The 16,547-nt window shown below is 44.4% G+C and overlaps 1 protein-coding gene across 2 annotated transcripts in view; it reads left to right on the forward strand.

Annotated features, from left to right (window-relative positions):
* Window positions 1-16,547, forward strand: part of LOC117892570 (zinc finger protein jing) — a 134,615-nt gene that overhangs the window by 5,248 nt on the left and 112,820 nt on the right. The gene's annotated exons all lie outside the window — the stretch shown is intronic.

Below are 16,547 nucleotides of genomic sequence, written 5' to 3' on the forward strand. Positions count from 1 at the left end.
CTTCAAATATTCACTTTTGCCAGCGCTCTCAATCGGAATCTATTTGGGTTTTCTCTTTGCACTTCAATCAATTTCAGTTTGTGGCATGCAAATCATGTCATGTAGCTCCATGCCACCGATAAGACGTTGGGGAGGGGTGCAGAGGGTTGAGGTTCTTCTAGCCACACGCCTATCGACCGACTGCCATCCAATGTATCTGCTAAATGCTGCTATCTTCGCTAGTGTATCTGTCAGTACGCTTGACACGCCGCGAAATGTTTTGTCAATTGGTGCTCCATAGCCGCTCCCCTCGCACCCGCTAACCGCCAGCCACACTGAGTGGCCCCACAACCGTCTGGCCCCGTCTGCTTATCACGTATCTGCGGCCAAAGTCGCGTTCTCTCTCTGCCTCTCTCCCGCTCCCTCTTCCTCTCTCTCTGACATTGCGCCGCGCGTCTCGCAGTCGGAAATAATTTCAGCTTTTTGGTCATTGAACTCTTTTTTGATTTATTTATTTTGTGTTTTGTTTTTCTGTTGTGTGTTTTTCTTTGCGTTTTCGTTTGCTCTTTATCGTCACAAAACATGAAATTTTGTTGCTTTATTTTGTGACCTTTTTGCTTGCATTTTTGATGTGCATTTTCGTTGGGAATGCACAGAATTTGTATCCAAATCGCAGCTCAACATTCTGCCAGACAAATCTTCGTCTAGTCTTCGCTTGTTTTGACTGTATTTTGTTCTGTTTTCTTTCTCTAATTGTTGACCTCAATTGCGTGGAGTTTTGCTGCTGCCTCCGGCTCTTTTGGTTGCTTCTGCCGCGGCCAGAATCACTCTTACTTCTGCTGAACCTCACAGATGCAACAAAAGCAGATACCAGAGAGAATAGTCATTAAAAGTTTCTATACAAATTGCAATTATTGGGTTGGGGGAAAAACATGTATCGTTTTTTTGTTGTGTTGCATTTAACTTTAATTATCGCTCATAAAGCTCAAGAAACAAGCAACAAAAGCAGCAGCAAAAAAACTAAGTATCCAAAGTTGTTGTTGTTGCTGGTCGTTGTCATCGTTTGCTATTGATTTTTGTCGACTTTTGTCTTACAGGTTTTCCACGTTTTTCCACGTTTTTCTTTTCCAAACATAATTTTCCATGGCAGCGAAGTGCGAGTGAAACGGCGACCCACTGCTCCAATGGCGCGAGGAGGCCTTTTTTGCATGTTGTTGCTGCTTGCCACTGATTGTGGGTTGTTGTTGATGTTGTTGTTGCGCTTTTTGCCAAGTCATGCACAAGCTGTGGCAGAGTTAGAGGAGGTTGAGCGAGCGGCAGAGCGGCAGAGCGGCAGAGAGGGAGATACAATCAGATTGAGATACTCGTTCGCGTACAATTCATCGCTGTGTGTATTGTGTAATCGCCCACGTTGATTTATCTCGTTTAAGCGACTCCAAAGCGATGCCTGAATGACGTTGCAAGTGCAATGTAATAGCTTGTTGTTGTTGCAGCTGTTGCTGCGGATATTTTTGTATCTTTTGTGCTGGAAATGGGAGAGGGAGTCGCCCTACCAATTTCGGTTTGTGTTCTACTGCCCGCAGCAGGAGGCATTGCTTTTGGCCAACAAATGAATATGCTCGTGTGTGGGCCAGCTAATTTTTCGCTGCCACAGCCACAGGGATAAGCAGCCACTTAGTGGAGTCCCAAAAAAAAGGAGGAAAACCGCTCTACACTCAACTTGCAAGGCCCCCCGGCACCACACGCCACAAAATCGCCTCGAAATCTGCATTTCACTGTAGGCCAACGCGTTGCCAACTATCTGGCACGCCCACCGCCCACCGCCCATCGCTTACCGCCTTCAGCCACCCCACACTGCCCAAAAGTTTCGTGCCACGAGTTGGCCACACTGAAAAATGTTGGCTTTTGTTTTGCTTTTTTTTTACTATGCCACATTTGGGTTGTTGCTGTTGCTGTTGCATGTTCCACACAGCCTGCCCCGCCACACCACACCACACGGTTGTCGGTGGTGCTGCTGTTGCCTGCCTGCCTGCCTGCCTCTTTTTGTTGCACCTCCTGCTGTCATGGCCCTTTGCTTGGGCTTTGCTTTTGGTTTTTTCCACTTGTTTCTTCTTGTTACGGATACACTGTCCCTGCCCCTGCCCCTGCCCCAACAAGCGGGGGGTGTTTCAGGGTACCCTCTTCTAGGGTATCACACATTCGTGGCATTCGTTCTGCTGCCAGTTCTTTTCTGTATGTATCTTTTTTTTGTTGTATTATTTTGTATCTTTTATGAACAACAAAAACCAGCTGCGGCTTCTCCCATGTGGTGTGTGTTTGTGTGTGTGTATCTGTAGCCGAGAGCTGGAGATGTTGTGTGAAAAGCAGTTTAAACACGAAATTAGAGCCTCTCCCCCTCCGTCTTGCCCTTGCACCGCCCCGTGCGGCTCCCCTTTAGGGAGCGCATTAAGTCGTAATAAATGCTGCCTGCCTGCATGTTGCATGTTTTGTCCATTGACCTCAAAACGGGGCAAAAGCTGAATTCTCTGCAACCGTCTCACTCTCTCTCTCGCTCTGCCTCTCTCAGGCATGCATTTCCCCCTTGGGATGTTTCGTTGGATACCCTTTATCAGAAGGGTAGTTCGATTTTCGAGCAGAAACCTGCTGCCTCCATGGTGGAGCAAGTTTTGAAATATATTCCAGCAGAATTATCTTCAATTTTCAATCATTTTCCCAGCAAATTTCAAACCAAACTCGTTAAAAGCATCTTTTGGTTGGAGTATCTAAGGGTTTGTGGCATTCTTTTCTGTGTTTTTCGCGCTGTGGATGCTGTGTAAGTTCCCTGCAGTTCTCTTTCGCTCTTCTCTTTTTTAGTTGCTGTTTTGCTGTTGTTTTTTTCGTGCACATTTTGCTAAATAGCTTCTATTTACGTTCCATGGAAAATGCAATTCGCAATTGTAGAATGCAGACGTTTTTTTTCCGCCTCCTACCGCCGCTGCTGCTGTTCCTCCTGCCCGTTCTCCGCTGTTTTCCCTCTGCGCTCGCACGCTACTTTGTCTCTGCAAACAATGGATGAAAGAGTGCAAGAGAGAGAGCTGGAGGTGGAGGTAGAGGCAGCGGGTAGTGTAGAGAGTGCCCCTGCGGCAAGTAGTGTGGGAGGAGCGGGCGGAGGATATTGTTGCTGCAGGGTCTGAAATACGTGCGCGACTTTTTGGGGCCATAAATCACAGAAAAGGCAAAAGACAACGCAGAGGAAAGCGAGATGCAAGTAGGGATTTTGTGGGGAGAGCAACATTTGTGCCATTAGTGGGAAATTAGGTGAGGAAAACTGCTGGAAATGTGTGAGAAAAATTCGAGGCTAAAGTGACAAATTTAGCAGAAAATTTAACACAGCACAAAATGAAGCAGGGAAAGCAGCGGATTGTTGTGTAGGTGAGACTTTGGAGATGGAAAGTCAAGCGGGAAATATTAGTCGGCAAGAAGGAGCCTTTCAAAGGCTAAGAAATGCTTACAAGCAAACCCCTACAAAGCCACCTCTTAAATTACAATTATTCCAGAGATTTACGCAGCTTTTGCCATCACATGTTCCCCACATTTAGCTGCCACTACCACACGCAGTGCAACAGATGCTTAATTCATGCATCCTTACACGTCTCATGCAAATTGGAACTCCCCCTGCCTCTCTCTTGTGAACCCTCGCCCTTTCGGATTGTAGAAAAACCGACAAACCAACAAGTTAATGGCATTCTAATGCTAGCCACCAAAATCAAAATCATATTAGCCAGCAAATTTCTGGCCATTGGTTGTATGCAGATTTCGCGAGTTGTTGCTCGTCGGCAGGGAGGGAGGGACGCGTTGTGGTGGCCACTCGCTGTGGCAACATACATTGGGGTAACATCAACAGAAATGTTGGAAATTTTCATTAATTATAACGTCAGGCCGAAGGGGCGCGCGCGTCCAGCGCCAGTCCCAGTCGCCGTCGCAGTCCTCTGCCGCTACGTTTGCTGTGGCAGACAGAGTTGAACGAGGATGATGATGATGATGATGATGATGATGATGGTGGCATGCAGCTGAAATAACAGTGCAAGCAGTGGAAGAGCAACAAGCCCAAGCCTCCATCCCCCTCCCCCACCAACAAATGCAGCTGTAAAGTCAACCCCTCTCCTGCTGCCACTCCCATTGTGTGGCCGCCAGACAGGCATCCCGAAAAACCAACTGACGGCCGTGGCAGGCGCTTTTTTCCCTGCTGCTGCCTGCCACTGCCGCTGCTGCTGCTGCTGTAGCTGACTCCACGTTGTGCGCCAGCGAAAATTAGTCATTAACTTTTTAAGCATCGACTGGACAAACATGGCGTATGAGTGATGTGCATGGCAGACCATGCAACCGTCTCTCCGTGCTCCCTCTCCTCTCTTCACTCTTCCTGTGCGTGCTGCGGTGATAAGCTGAACTCAATTCTGTGGCACATGTGGCAATTATGCTGCCTCCTGGCTGCCTGCCAGCCTGCTTGCCTGCCTGCCTGCCAATTGGAAAATTGCAGGAATCGCAGCTCCAGATTCGTTGGGAAATGCGCGTTAGAGAGACGCACTTGATGCAATGACAATGACAATGGAAATGCATTTCGCCATGGGCTATCATTATGTTTTTGCTGTCCATGGATGGGCATTTTGATGGGTTTTCAGGATCAAATATGTAACAAGTATGCAAGAGGAGGAGCAGCAGCGGGCAAACAAATGAGGCAAGAAGCAATTCCAGCGATGTGGCTATAGTTGGGCTTAAAGTAAACTAAAGAAGGAACAAGTTAATCAAATATATTCAGGATTTCCCGAACACAACAATGGAATTCGTACAACAATTGTAGAACTTTTGAAAGCCATTCGATGGACATTTTGTGCAGGCTCTGGCCAAGTTTAAAATACTTTAAATGGGGTTTTGGCTTTTTATTGATTCTATTGACAAAAGTTTGACCATTGGAAAAGTAGTTTAAATTCTAGTTCTTTCAAGTTGAGTCTAAATATAGGCATAGAGCAAATTTAGGACTATGAATCAATGAGTAACTAAATTTTGGGAAGTGTAAAAAAATACTTTGAAATTTGTTTGGAATCCCCCAACTTGTACCCAGAACTTTGTCAATTTTTGCGCGTTAAATTTCTCTTTCTACTTCTTGCCATCAATTTTTGTCAATTGCAATTACATTTTATATTTTCTTTGCTTTTGCTTTGGTTTCTGCCTTTGGGTGTTGCCTTTTGCCATTTATTCTTTCGCTGACATTGACCTTGACTTGTGCTCTACTTAGCCACAGACACAGACACAGATACGCACCAATACACAGAACAGACATTGGGAAGCTTTGAAAAGCAAAAGTGTAACTGAAAAGCCAAATCGAATGGCAGCAGCAAATGCAAAAAGAAAAGCACAAATCAGAAAGCTAATTTCGAGAAAAAAGAAAAGGAAAAGAAAAGAACGAATGGAAGGGAAGAACGTGAATGGGAAACGGAAGGAAAAGACAGACAAAGGGGAGAAGAGCAGAATGAATGGGTGCAAAAAAGAGCGAATGAAGGCGAAACGGTTGAATGTTATTTTCGTTCATTGAAAGTCGGAAACAGACAATAGATTTAGCCATAACGAGAATGAGAATGAGTATTCCATCGGCAGTGTGGGGCAAATAGTGGATGGGAACGGGGGAGTACGGGGAGTGCGTACTCCATAAGCGGCTTAAAAAAGTTGTGTCTGCTGGCCCTGACAGTTTGATTAAATTTAATATAATTGTCACTAGAAATGGTTTGTTTCTGTTCTGTGTTTTTGTTTGTTTCTATTGTTAACATGATTATAGCTTTTTTTGTGTGCGGTTCTTGATTAGACATGAACATCCACTGTCCAAATATACGAAATACTAAATACATTAATTAATAAATATTGATAGAACATGTCAAATGAAATTGTATTTCCATTTTTCGTTGGCTTCCCATTTTATGTGTGTTTTGCGCGTTTAGTTTCGTGGTCAAGGGATGTGTAGAGGGATGCTCCGTTGTGTGTTTGTGTGTGTGTTTGGGATTCTAATTAGTTGAAATGAAATCCAATTTATAGCATAAATAAATTAATTATAAAATTATTTCCAAATGGCCAAAAACAAACATTTTGGAAAGCAATCAAAAGCGCCTGCCCCGCACCCACCCAAAACGGCAATTAAAAGTTAATTACAACAAAAACTGTTCTGTGGCATGGAATTCGAGGGGGGGGGGGGACCCGCAACAAGTGCCTGCAATCGAGGGATAATGATAGGTCTGCTAATGTAACGCATTTTGGGTTCGAGTTTACATTTATTGTTTAAAATCTTTTTTGAAAGATTTTTTAACTAATGCAAAAAATCACTGAAAAGAAAAACTAACTTTTTTCCATGCTGTAATGTATATTTTTAATCAGGGAACATCTGTCAGCATTCAAGATATTTAAGTTTCCCAAGCAAACGCGTTTAAAAACGCTTTTGCATCAAGCGCACGCGTTTTTAAACGTTCTAAGTAACAGGCGAGCGCGATTTAAAACGCTTGAACAGGCAGAAATGCGTTTTAAGCCGCTTCAAACTTTAATCGAGAGTGTTTAAAAACGCTCGAAAACTTAAAATATTCGAACATTCTTTCGGACAGTTTTTCAAAGTGTAAGCCACATCAAATCACACCTTTTCAAGGTTTTATTTCATATTTTTTTCATTAAGTAATCATCGGGGGTGCACACAATCCTTTTCACACACGCCCCTCTCCCCCGCTGGCACACACAGTCCACAATCGTGGACGCCACAAAGGAAATTCTGAGCGACGGACGGAAGCATAATTACTATTATTTTCCACCTAGTACTTTGTTGTTCGCATCCTAATCAATGATTGAGTAATTGACAATGTTGCTTATGATTACACAGCGGGGGATTGAGGTTCTCTGAAGCACAGACACTTTGCAGCACTTACCCTTGCCCACCCCTGTCTCTGCTGCTGTCTGCGGCACAAATGAGTTCTCAAAGCCATGACAATACCCTCTGTTTGGATGGGGTATGATGGGTTTGCTTGGCAGCGAGATAAACTTGTGGAAGGAAAGGCTCTAGAGTATTCCCCTTGTCGCTATGCTGCTTCTGGCCCTTCTCTCCTGCGTTTTAATTGCTCGGCATGGAAATGTAATTAACGTGAAGCTCTCTGTGCCACATGGCAGTCGATCAGTGAGGCGCATCGGACAGTCAGTCAACCCATCAAGCAGTCAGTCATTCCGTCCGAGCCAGTCGCTGGTGTGTCTGGTGCAACTCTTTTACCATTTTACCTTGCAAATTGTCGCATTTGTTGCAAGTTTAAAGCGCTTGGAAGTTGTGTGAAAGATGCATCAATCATCAATCAACAATCCTCTATTCTAGCGACAAATTCTTAACTCAATCTGAATGAAAGTTGACTTGACTTGCTGTTGTTTCAAGTTGAACAACAAATTAATTAGACAGCCTCTGCGGCATGGCATGGCAATAATCTCTCTCTCTCTCTCGCGCATAATCAATTATTTTGCTCAATTACGTAGTCAACGTAATACAAATACCTACAGCATGGAAATATGTATGAAATATGAGCAATTAGATGACCACAAAATGTGCAGAATGTATCCATTATCATGTGTCAAATGATTTATTTACTCAAACGAGAAGCTTAACAAATATTAAAGTCTGGAAATGCATTGAAAAATAGTTGAATTTGTTAGACAACTTATGTACATTCGCCCACTGCCCTGTGGGCATATCGCATTTTAATTAAATTTACATTTTCAGTTGATTAGTGCAAATTCAATTCAAATAAATTTTTGGAGCAGCAGCAGCAACATGGCAACGTTGCATCATCAGTTGCCATTGCCACACAGCAATATTTGCCAGCGGAGCGTGAATATTTGTGCGGAAAGCGAGTCAGAAACCGCACAAAATGCGCCACACAATTGTGAGCGATAAAAGCTATGTAATTGGCATTGCCAATCGATGCACCAACACCCAACACTTGCCACAAACTGCTTTCAGTATGCAAATTGATTGAGTTAATCATGATGGATGGATGCATGGCACGCATGCCAGGGATTAGTTGAGAAAATTATAGTTCAAGTCTCGCTTTTTGGCTTATGCTATGCAAGAATCAAGGCATTCACTTTGAGAATAGGAAATGAAAGTTTGTTTAAATACTGAAAACAGGCAGTTAGGCATCAAAACTAAACATTCTTAATGCAGAAAAAGTACTCAAAGCGTCAAGTTATGACCAAAGCAAGAGTCTTTCCTGTAAGAAGTTTTTCTGAAAGGTTTTCCCCTCTTTCAAGTGGAGGTTTAGCTATTCATGATTAATGTTTTAAACTCTAAAAAATGCTTTAAGCTGTAACCTTTGGTTTCCTGCGATATTTGTATTTTCTTCAACGATTTTCGTGTCGTTTTCTTGGCTGTTAAAAGGTTGCTCCTCTTTAACCTGTTGCCATAAACATTTCCAGAGCTACTTTAAGAACTTCATTAGCATCAGCATCATCGTCCCAATGATGTTTCCTTTCTTCTTAGACTCCACCCCCAACCCACCCCCCTGTTTCACGCGCTCCGTTATCAACACGCGATTTTTGGCACTTTTTTTGTTGTTTTTTATGAAGATGTCGCCATCGAAGCGAAGCGTAAGAACGGCGACTATCATGCTGGGAGGATGCTCTCCGCTGAATGTCTCTGATGTTCTTTGGTGCTCTCTGGTCCTTTTGGCTTTTGGTTGTTCCTGTCGCTGTCGCTGTCTCATTTTCATGGGCCATTTACGTAGACAAAGACGTGCGGCATGTTTATGTATCCGTAAGATACATTTTAGGTTTGGTTTTTTGTGTCTGTCTTTGCGCCCCCTTCCTCGCAGCTCTTGTCTCGCGTTTTGTCTCTTCATCTGCGTCTCCTTCTGTCTGCTGCAGTTGTCTGCAGATACAGATACATATGTATCTATATGTATATAGTATCTGAACGCAAGAGAGGGTGCGAGAGAGCGAGGGGACATACCGGTTCGGTTCTCTGCAAAAGTTTTTCAAAGTTTTATTCGTTTTGATGGCAAGAGAGTGCAAAAAAAAACTTTTGTATGTTTTTTTTATGTTTCATTTAATTTTTTTCTCTGTTTTGTTACCTCCCTCCATCGCCGCCCCTCCAGCATTGTCTTGTTTATTGCAAAATGCCTTAAAATGAATCAGAAAAGGCGGAGAAAAATGCCTTATGACCGTTTGAGACGAGCAGCGCTCACAGGGACATTCCACGAATGCCTGGCCAGGCGGAGCGGGCAGCTCCTTGCTCTAAAAGGAGCTGCTGCTCCCGTAGCACTTGGTTATTTTTCTTATATTTAATTAAGGCACACTTTGACCATTTATTTGCCAGAGGCGTGAGGGAATGTGCGCCAGGCCACCCCACCCATCGAGTCGTTTTTGTGGGCGGCATCCTGTGCCGGCGCTGGGGCGGAAGGTCGTAAATGTCAGGAGTAAATCAATTGCCAACAAGAAAGGAAAGCTACCTGGGAGTGTTGCCAATATATGGGGAAAGCCATGAGCTGATATATTGCTGAGAAATTTGAATAGATGCAAAAGAAACGATGACTGCATGATTCGGGTTTGTTTATGCAGGGAAAGGGTTAAGTTTTAGCCTCATTTCCACTGCAGATATACGAAAAATAGAGCTAAAGTGGGGCTCTAATCAGGGAGTAAACCAAAAAGGGACTCTGAGTTGTGTGTGTCTAGGGCCACCTACTTTTCCCGTGCACTGTTCCACAGCGTTCATTCAAATTGACACACAAATGGCGCAAAGTTCAACGACAGAAAGGCGGACACGGACATAAACAAATATAAATACAAATATAAATATAAATATATGTACTCGCATTTGTGTGTATATTTGTTTAACTTTTACTCGCCCCGATATTTGCTGGGGGATTTCCTTTTTTTTTATTTTCATTCTTTATCAAATGTTTGTCAAGACATAAAACAAACCAAAGGAAGTCGGACAGAGGGGGGAGCGTTGCATAAGTCGCGTTGGGAACGGCGTCACAATTCTTATCACGGGCGCTCTGTGGGAGTGCAGTGTATGAGTAAAAACTAAACTAAATAGAAAATACTATATAATAAAATGATTAGTGAAATTATCACGAAATTGTATGGCAATTTATTTGGGAAATTCATAGAAATGGGAACCCAAACAGCGATACGACTGAGGGAGAGTGCATGACGCATTCAATGATGACAAAGAGCTCAAGCGACCTGATAACCCACATTTTTTGTGTGATAATAAACGCGGTTTAGAGAGTGCTGGGAACAGCACTTTTTATGGTAAAGTTAGGGGAGCTCCCTGCTGCCAACAGAACTGTGACACAATGGCAGGAAGAAATCAATGTCAATATTGCACTCTCAAATGGATTTGGGTGGGTTTCCTATGAAGAAACTGAGCAATTCTGAAGGGAACTATCCGTAAATTCCTTAGAAAGTATTTGCATACATTTATAATCCCTAAAAACGTTTCTTAAATTGTTAGAATGTAAATATTAATCGAATATTATCACTGTTTTCTGTGTCGTTTCAGGTAAGCTGAAAATAAACCTTATAAAATGCCCTTGGGTATTACGGCTACAAGGATGCAATGGTATCAGCTGTCATGGAAAGCCGATTAAATATGGTGACCCCTCCCCGGCCTGCCACACGCAACAAATGTCCAACAATCTAGCCAATTACGAGGCATGCCACAGATACAAATATATCCCTTTTCGGTAAACCCTTTTTTCGTTGTTGTTGTTGTGTCCACTCGACACTGAAACGCTCATTAGCGGGTTGGAAAAAAGCTGAAATGGCTGGAAGTTTTCCACATAATCGCTGTCGTGGGGGGGAGGAGTGTGTCCTGGGTGTAGCCTGACATGTCCGATGTCCGTTTCCGCCCAACAAAAACGAGTATAAAGTGTCCGTGTCCGTGTGTGTGTGTCCGTGTGTGTGTGTGTGTGTGTGTGTGTGTGCGACAATTGTTTTTGACACAAAATGATTTTAATCATAATGTCATTAAACACGCCAACGAGGGGCGCAACAGAAGGCAGCAGTCAGCAGTCAGCAGGGACAAGGGGATGGGGCGGGGAGAACCTTTTGGGACCTTTGTTTTTTGGGAGACTCACATGTGAAAGATCTCATAGAGTTGATAATTTCTGTCACTTAATTGCCGGGGTGGCAGTCGCAGTGGCGGCGGAGGCAGCTTAAACATTACAAAACTTTTGTTAACATCATAAATTAATTTTACTCCCCCCCTGTGGCTGGCAGAGCTGTAAAAAAGTCAAGTTTGTAAATTATGAGGAAAAGCTCCCTGATTGTTGACTTCCGTTTGCTGGACTTGCTGGGGGGTTTGGCGCGGCCTTCGGTCTGGTCTGGACTCGGGACTCTGGTTTCTGGTTGAAATGGAGTCGTAAATTGGTAATTGGAGGATGCTTTGGCGGCCATTGAGTGATCGAAGGCGTTGCCACACGGTAGTTGTGGCCATTTCTTTTCACTCTCTCTCTCTCTCACTCTCTCTCTCTTTGTCTCTATCTCTCTTTCTGTGTCTCTGTCTGTTGTGAGTGACGGGGCCCTTCCTTCTGGAGTGGCAGTCACGCGATATGTTCCATGCAGGAAGCCCCACACAGAAGTTGCCGTTTTTGGCGTAAGGGCGTTGACCAAGTGCAATGGAAGGGAGTGGCAGATGGAGGGAAGGGAGTGGCAGATGCAGAAGAGACCAAGGAATGCTGGAGAGCAACGATGGGCAGGGATTAAAAATGTAAAAACCATGCCAGCCACACGCTGCTGTTGTCCTGCGAGACGCTACCGTGCCTCCAACAGTTGAGCGCTGGCTTAAAGCACACAGATGGCGCCAGTCGCGTGAGAAAGAGTGTGAGGGAGAGAGGGGCAGGGGCAGGGGCAGGGGCAGGGGCTCGGGGCTATCGTTTCTGTAGGCGCCTTTGAGTAGTGTTGCACTTACGCCCCTCCATTTGGCGGCCACTGCAGTTGCAAATGTATCTCGAAGGGGCATCTCACGCTGCCTTCGAGCAGCAGCAACGCATCTTAATCCTTCATCGTCATCGTCATCGTCATCATCATCATCATCATTATGGCGATGCCCCGATAATCATCATAATCAAGCGAGAGCCAAAAAGTGTGAAATTCGTGGAATCCGCATGAAGAGAAGACACACAGAGAGGGAGAGAGAGGGGAGTTGGGGGGGCTCACGGGAGCTTCGCCTTTTTGGGGGCCATTGCAGTTCTGTTGGAGGGCAGGTATTTGTATCTGTATCTTTTTACCTGTATCTTTGGCACGTCGACGACGTCGACATGTGTTTGCTGTTGCTGCTCTTCTCTGTGTATATATTTCATGGCGTTTTTATGTAGTCAAACCCAGCCCCTCATCCCCTCCATTTGAGTTGTGGCTTAGGTTTTAGGTCCGTCGTCTGCAACGCCCTTTTGCTCTACCTGAATCCGTCGTCGTCAGTCGTCTGTCGTCTGTCGTCGCGCTGGGAGTTGGAGTCTCGCTTGGAGTTGGACTTGAGGTTGGAGTCGCAGTCTCGTCGCTTTGGCTAAGGTCTGCTTTCCTTGAAGATTGCCCATATGCCTTTTAAAACTTGTTTCAAATAATTTCCGACTAGACGTGCATAAATCTACTTAACAACAAAACGGAGGAGAGCAGCCGCCCCAGAGGAGCCAGCGGCGGTGGAAAAAGGAGGCAAAGCGAAAGACTAAACCGAAAACCGTAAACCAAAAACCGAAATACAAAAAAAAAAAGACCTTAAACCTTAACCAAAACGAAAACTTGAACGTTTCGCGCGACGTTCATGCTGCTGAGATTTTTGGCTTTTGTCGGCACTTGTTGGAGAGGTGTGCAGTAGGAGGGGGGACAGTGGACAGGGAGGGCTCTGGGCTCGGGGCTCTAGCGTGGCTTTTCTTTGTTGCCAAGTTTTCAAGTTGTTCTTATTCCTTACACTGACTCTGGGCTGGGTTCTGCCTCTGTCGCTGGCTGTGTGTGCTGCCAGCTCGCATGCTAAATAATTAAGTTAGCACTTTTGTGTCCCTCTGTGTGAGTGAAGTGGATTTACAACTGAATGATGGACTAGCGACTGATGGACAGACAACATAACATGGATATGGGGCGGGCCAAAGTACACTGCTAGAAGTGGGTTGCGCTGGGGAAGAGTTTTACTCTTACTCATAATTTATTTTTAGGGAAAGTCTGGGAGAGCCAAATGTAAGCCCAGATAGTTTTTGGTGTAAGAGAAAAGCAATTTAATGTTTTATTTAGAGGAACGCTAGCGGAATAATTTCTTAGTTTTTATACCAATTGAAGAGCAAGCAAAGCGAGAACTTATGTCGAATTTTATTGATTAAATTTCGCTACTTTTCGTCACAGAAAAGTGTAAAAACTGAGCTCCAATAGAGAAATATTACAAGAAATCTCCCCAAAGAGTTGCAAATAAAATATATAAAAAGTTTTAGAGAACTTCCTATAGAAATTCGACTGTTCTGTGTTGGTTTTACTACATTTTTAGCCAATTCAAATCACATTTGAAGGCATAATCGTACTATCTATGCACCAGTTAAGTGTCAAAGGCGCTTTGGATAAACTTGATTTGCAGTTGACAGTTTTCCTTCGCCCCAAGTCCTGCCGTGCAGTGTATGGTTTGCTGTCGTGTTGACAGTTTTCTTGGTAACACTTGGAATGGAATTGGAGGCAACTTGAGCTTTACATGTGCCTCAAAGGCGAAAGCTAGAGGGCCTCAGCTCCAGCTACGGCTCCAGCCATGCCGCCGTCTTGTCTTGTGTCTTGTCTAGTTCCACCATCTACTCGCCCTGGCCCTGGCACTCGTGTTTCCTATGAACATAGCCATAGCCATATACTTATACATATCTACGACTATACGGCTATATGTATTCTCACTCAACAGACACAAATATTTGTTGTTGCCCGTTAAAGTTGATGTTACTTTTTGTGTTTTGTGTTTTGTGTTTTTTTTGCTCGCTTTTTCCTTTGGTTGCTGCTTCTTGGGAAGTTTTGAGAGCAGAGCGCATTACAAATTCCAGGGAATCCAATTTATTTGTGGCCTGAGCGAGCAGCAGCAACGGCAGGAGCGACAGATCCCCAAGTGGCAGTGCCCCGTCCTCTCCCCTGCAGCGCTTTATCTACGGCTATCAAATTTGTGTCTCTCCTTCATGTTGGCGAGACAAAAGCAGATACTTTTTTTTTTTTTTTGGTGGAGAGGCAGCGTGGATCGCTGAGCTCTTAAAAGACTGTTAACTATAGCCTTGCCCTCGTATCAATCTTCAGTGTGTGCGCCCCACCCATGTTCCTCGCTGACTGCTCTTCATCACAAATGCACCGCTCCCCTTGAGCACCCCGCCAGTTGCATTCTTCGGGGTGACTCAGCCGCCAGCCTCCAGGCTCCAGTCTCCAGTCTCCAGGGTTGCTAACCCTTTTGGCCACAAGATTGCAGGCTCTTTGTGTCCAGGCAAAAACAGAAACAGGTATTTGCCAGGGGATATTGGCTGTGTGTGAATTATGGCATTGAATGCGGCATTCGGGTATTCAGTATTCATTCAGCGCTTATTCACACATCTGTAGTTACTTTTTGCATATCTTTTGAGTGGCGGCTTCAAAAGATACCGCCAGCTGCAGTGCCACAGCTGCAGTCAGCTGCACGAAAGATTGTTCAACAAGTTGGAACACCGCTAAATGCTCGTTGCAGCCATGTGAGAGCTAGGCAGAGGCAGAGTCGAATATGTAGATGCTCCCGACATGGACATGGACACGGACAGAGTCGGAGTCGGAGCCGGAGTCTGATTCGAGGTCTCTTCGGTTATTTATGTGCGACTCGAGCGGGTTGCAGCTTAGTTTTTGAAAAACTCATTCAAGAGCGCACTGCACTGTCGTAATTAAACATAACGCTTAAGCCGCCAAACCGAATCTGTGGCAAATGAAGTATCCACAAGATACACTCGTGTTCTGCCTGCCTGTCTGCGTGTCTGCCTCGGCCTGAGGCACACACAAAAACCTATTAAAGCAACAAATCGTTAGGCAGCGACTGCGACTCCGCCTATGTCTGTGGATACTGGCTGGCTGCTGCTGCTGCAGATACAGATACGTGCACGTACTTGCAGATACTTGAGCCTCGCACTCGCAGCGACGACACTTAAATGCACGCTGTGCGGTAGTTGGCGTGGCGAAATGGAAAAATTACTAAAACTAACGTAAAATATGGCACAGAAAGATAGTTGGGAAAATGGGAGAGGCGAAGCAGAGGGGGAGCTAGGGGAAAACCTGTTGAATGCGGGAAATTAACATGACCAACAGTCGGCGGAGAGGAAGGAGCAGCGGCAGTAGGAACAGGAACAGCAGCAGAGGCAGGAGCTCTGGCGGCAGCTTGGTGGACTCTGTGGATGTTTGTTTGCTGTTGAAAACTTCCTGGTTAGCTGTAGGGCTGTACCCTTTTTTGTTCTTCTCTCTGCAGATCATTAAAATTCATAATTGATTGTATTTCCACTTGAATATCGCCGCAAAACAGTTTTCTGCTGTGGGGCAAGCAGCAGAATGTTGTAACAATAATAATGGTTGAATGGTTGTGGCTGTGGTTCGTTGGGACTCTGACTGCGACTGTGACTGTGACCCCACCTTCTGGCCCCCTTCCCCCTCTCTGATATTTTACAACATTTGCCGTTGCGTTGTGTGTGTGTGTGTGTGTGTGTGTGCGTGTCGTTTTCGGTCATTAGCAGCTGCCTCCAAATGATACATAATTTGTAGTTGACCCGAGGCGAAAAATTAAATTAAATTGAATTGGATTTATTTATGTGGAAACAACACCAGGAGGCATGTGCCCCTACCTCTACCCCCCGCCACAGCCGCAGCCTCTGCCTCTGACACTGCCAATCGTGCAGAAATGAAGTCACAAATTCTGATTGAATATTTCGTTCTCGAAATTATTTTATTTTATTATTTGGAATTTATTATTATTTAGTTTTTGTGGTTTTCAGATAGTTGTGTGCTTAAATATTTTGTTATGCCAATAAACTAAAGTTAATTAGTAATTAAAATGCCTAAGGGTGCGATTTGGGAGATGATTTGACCTACGGAAACCTACGGAATCTCTTTGTTATAATTTCTCTATGGTTTAAAACACATAAAAACACGAGACACACCCCGTTATGTAAAGTTTAATCACTCTCATCTGTGTTTGTCTTATTCTGATAATTAGAAATAAAATGTTTGAGAGGATTTTGAAATGTTTAGCCGTTCTTTTCTGTGCGTACAAACTCATCAAATGTGAATTTTATATCTTGAAATCTTTGTGGCAAGCAAAGCCTTTTATTTTTATTAAAACTAAACCAAGTTTTCGCATCTCTTGAAGCCATTGAGAAACAGCTAATCAAATAGACAGACAGATACAGAGACAGGCAGACGCAAAGACAGGCAGACAGACAGCAAAACAGAGCGAACGACCGACAGAAAGACAGTAAAAAACACACAAGTGGGTGGGTAACAGACAGCATCGGAAATGCTTTCTTTTTGATAGTAAAACACCTCGAGTATCGAGTACAATATAACCT

Source organism: Drosophila subobscura, chromosome E (genome assembly GCF_008121235.1).
Source record: "Drosophila subobscura isolate 14011-0131.10 chromosome E, UCBerk_Dsub_1.0, whole genome shotgun sequence".
Lineage (NCBI taxonomy): Eukaryota > Metazoa > Arthropoda > Insecta > Diptera > Drosophilidae > Drosophila > Drosophila subobscura.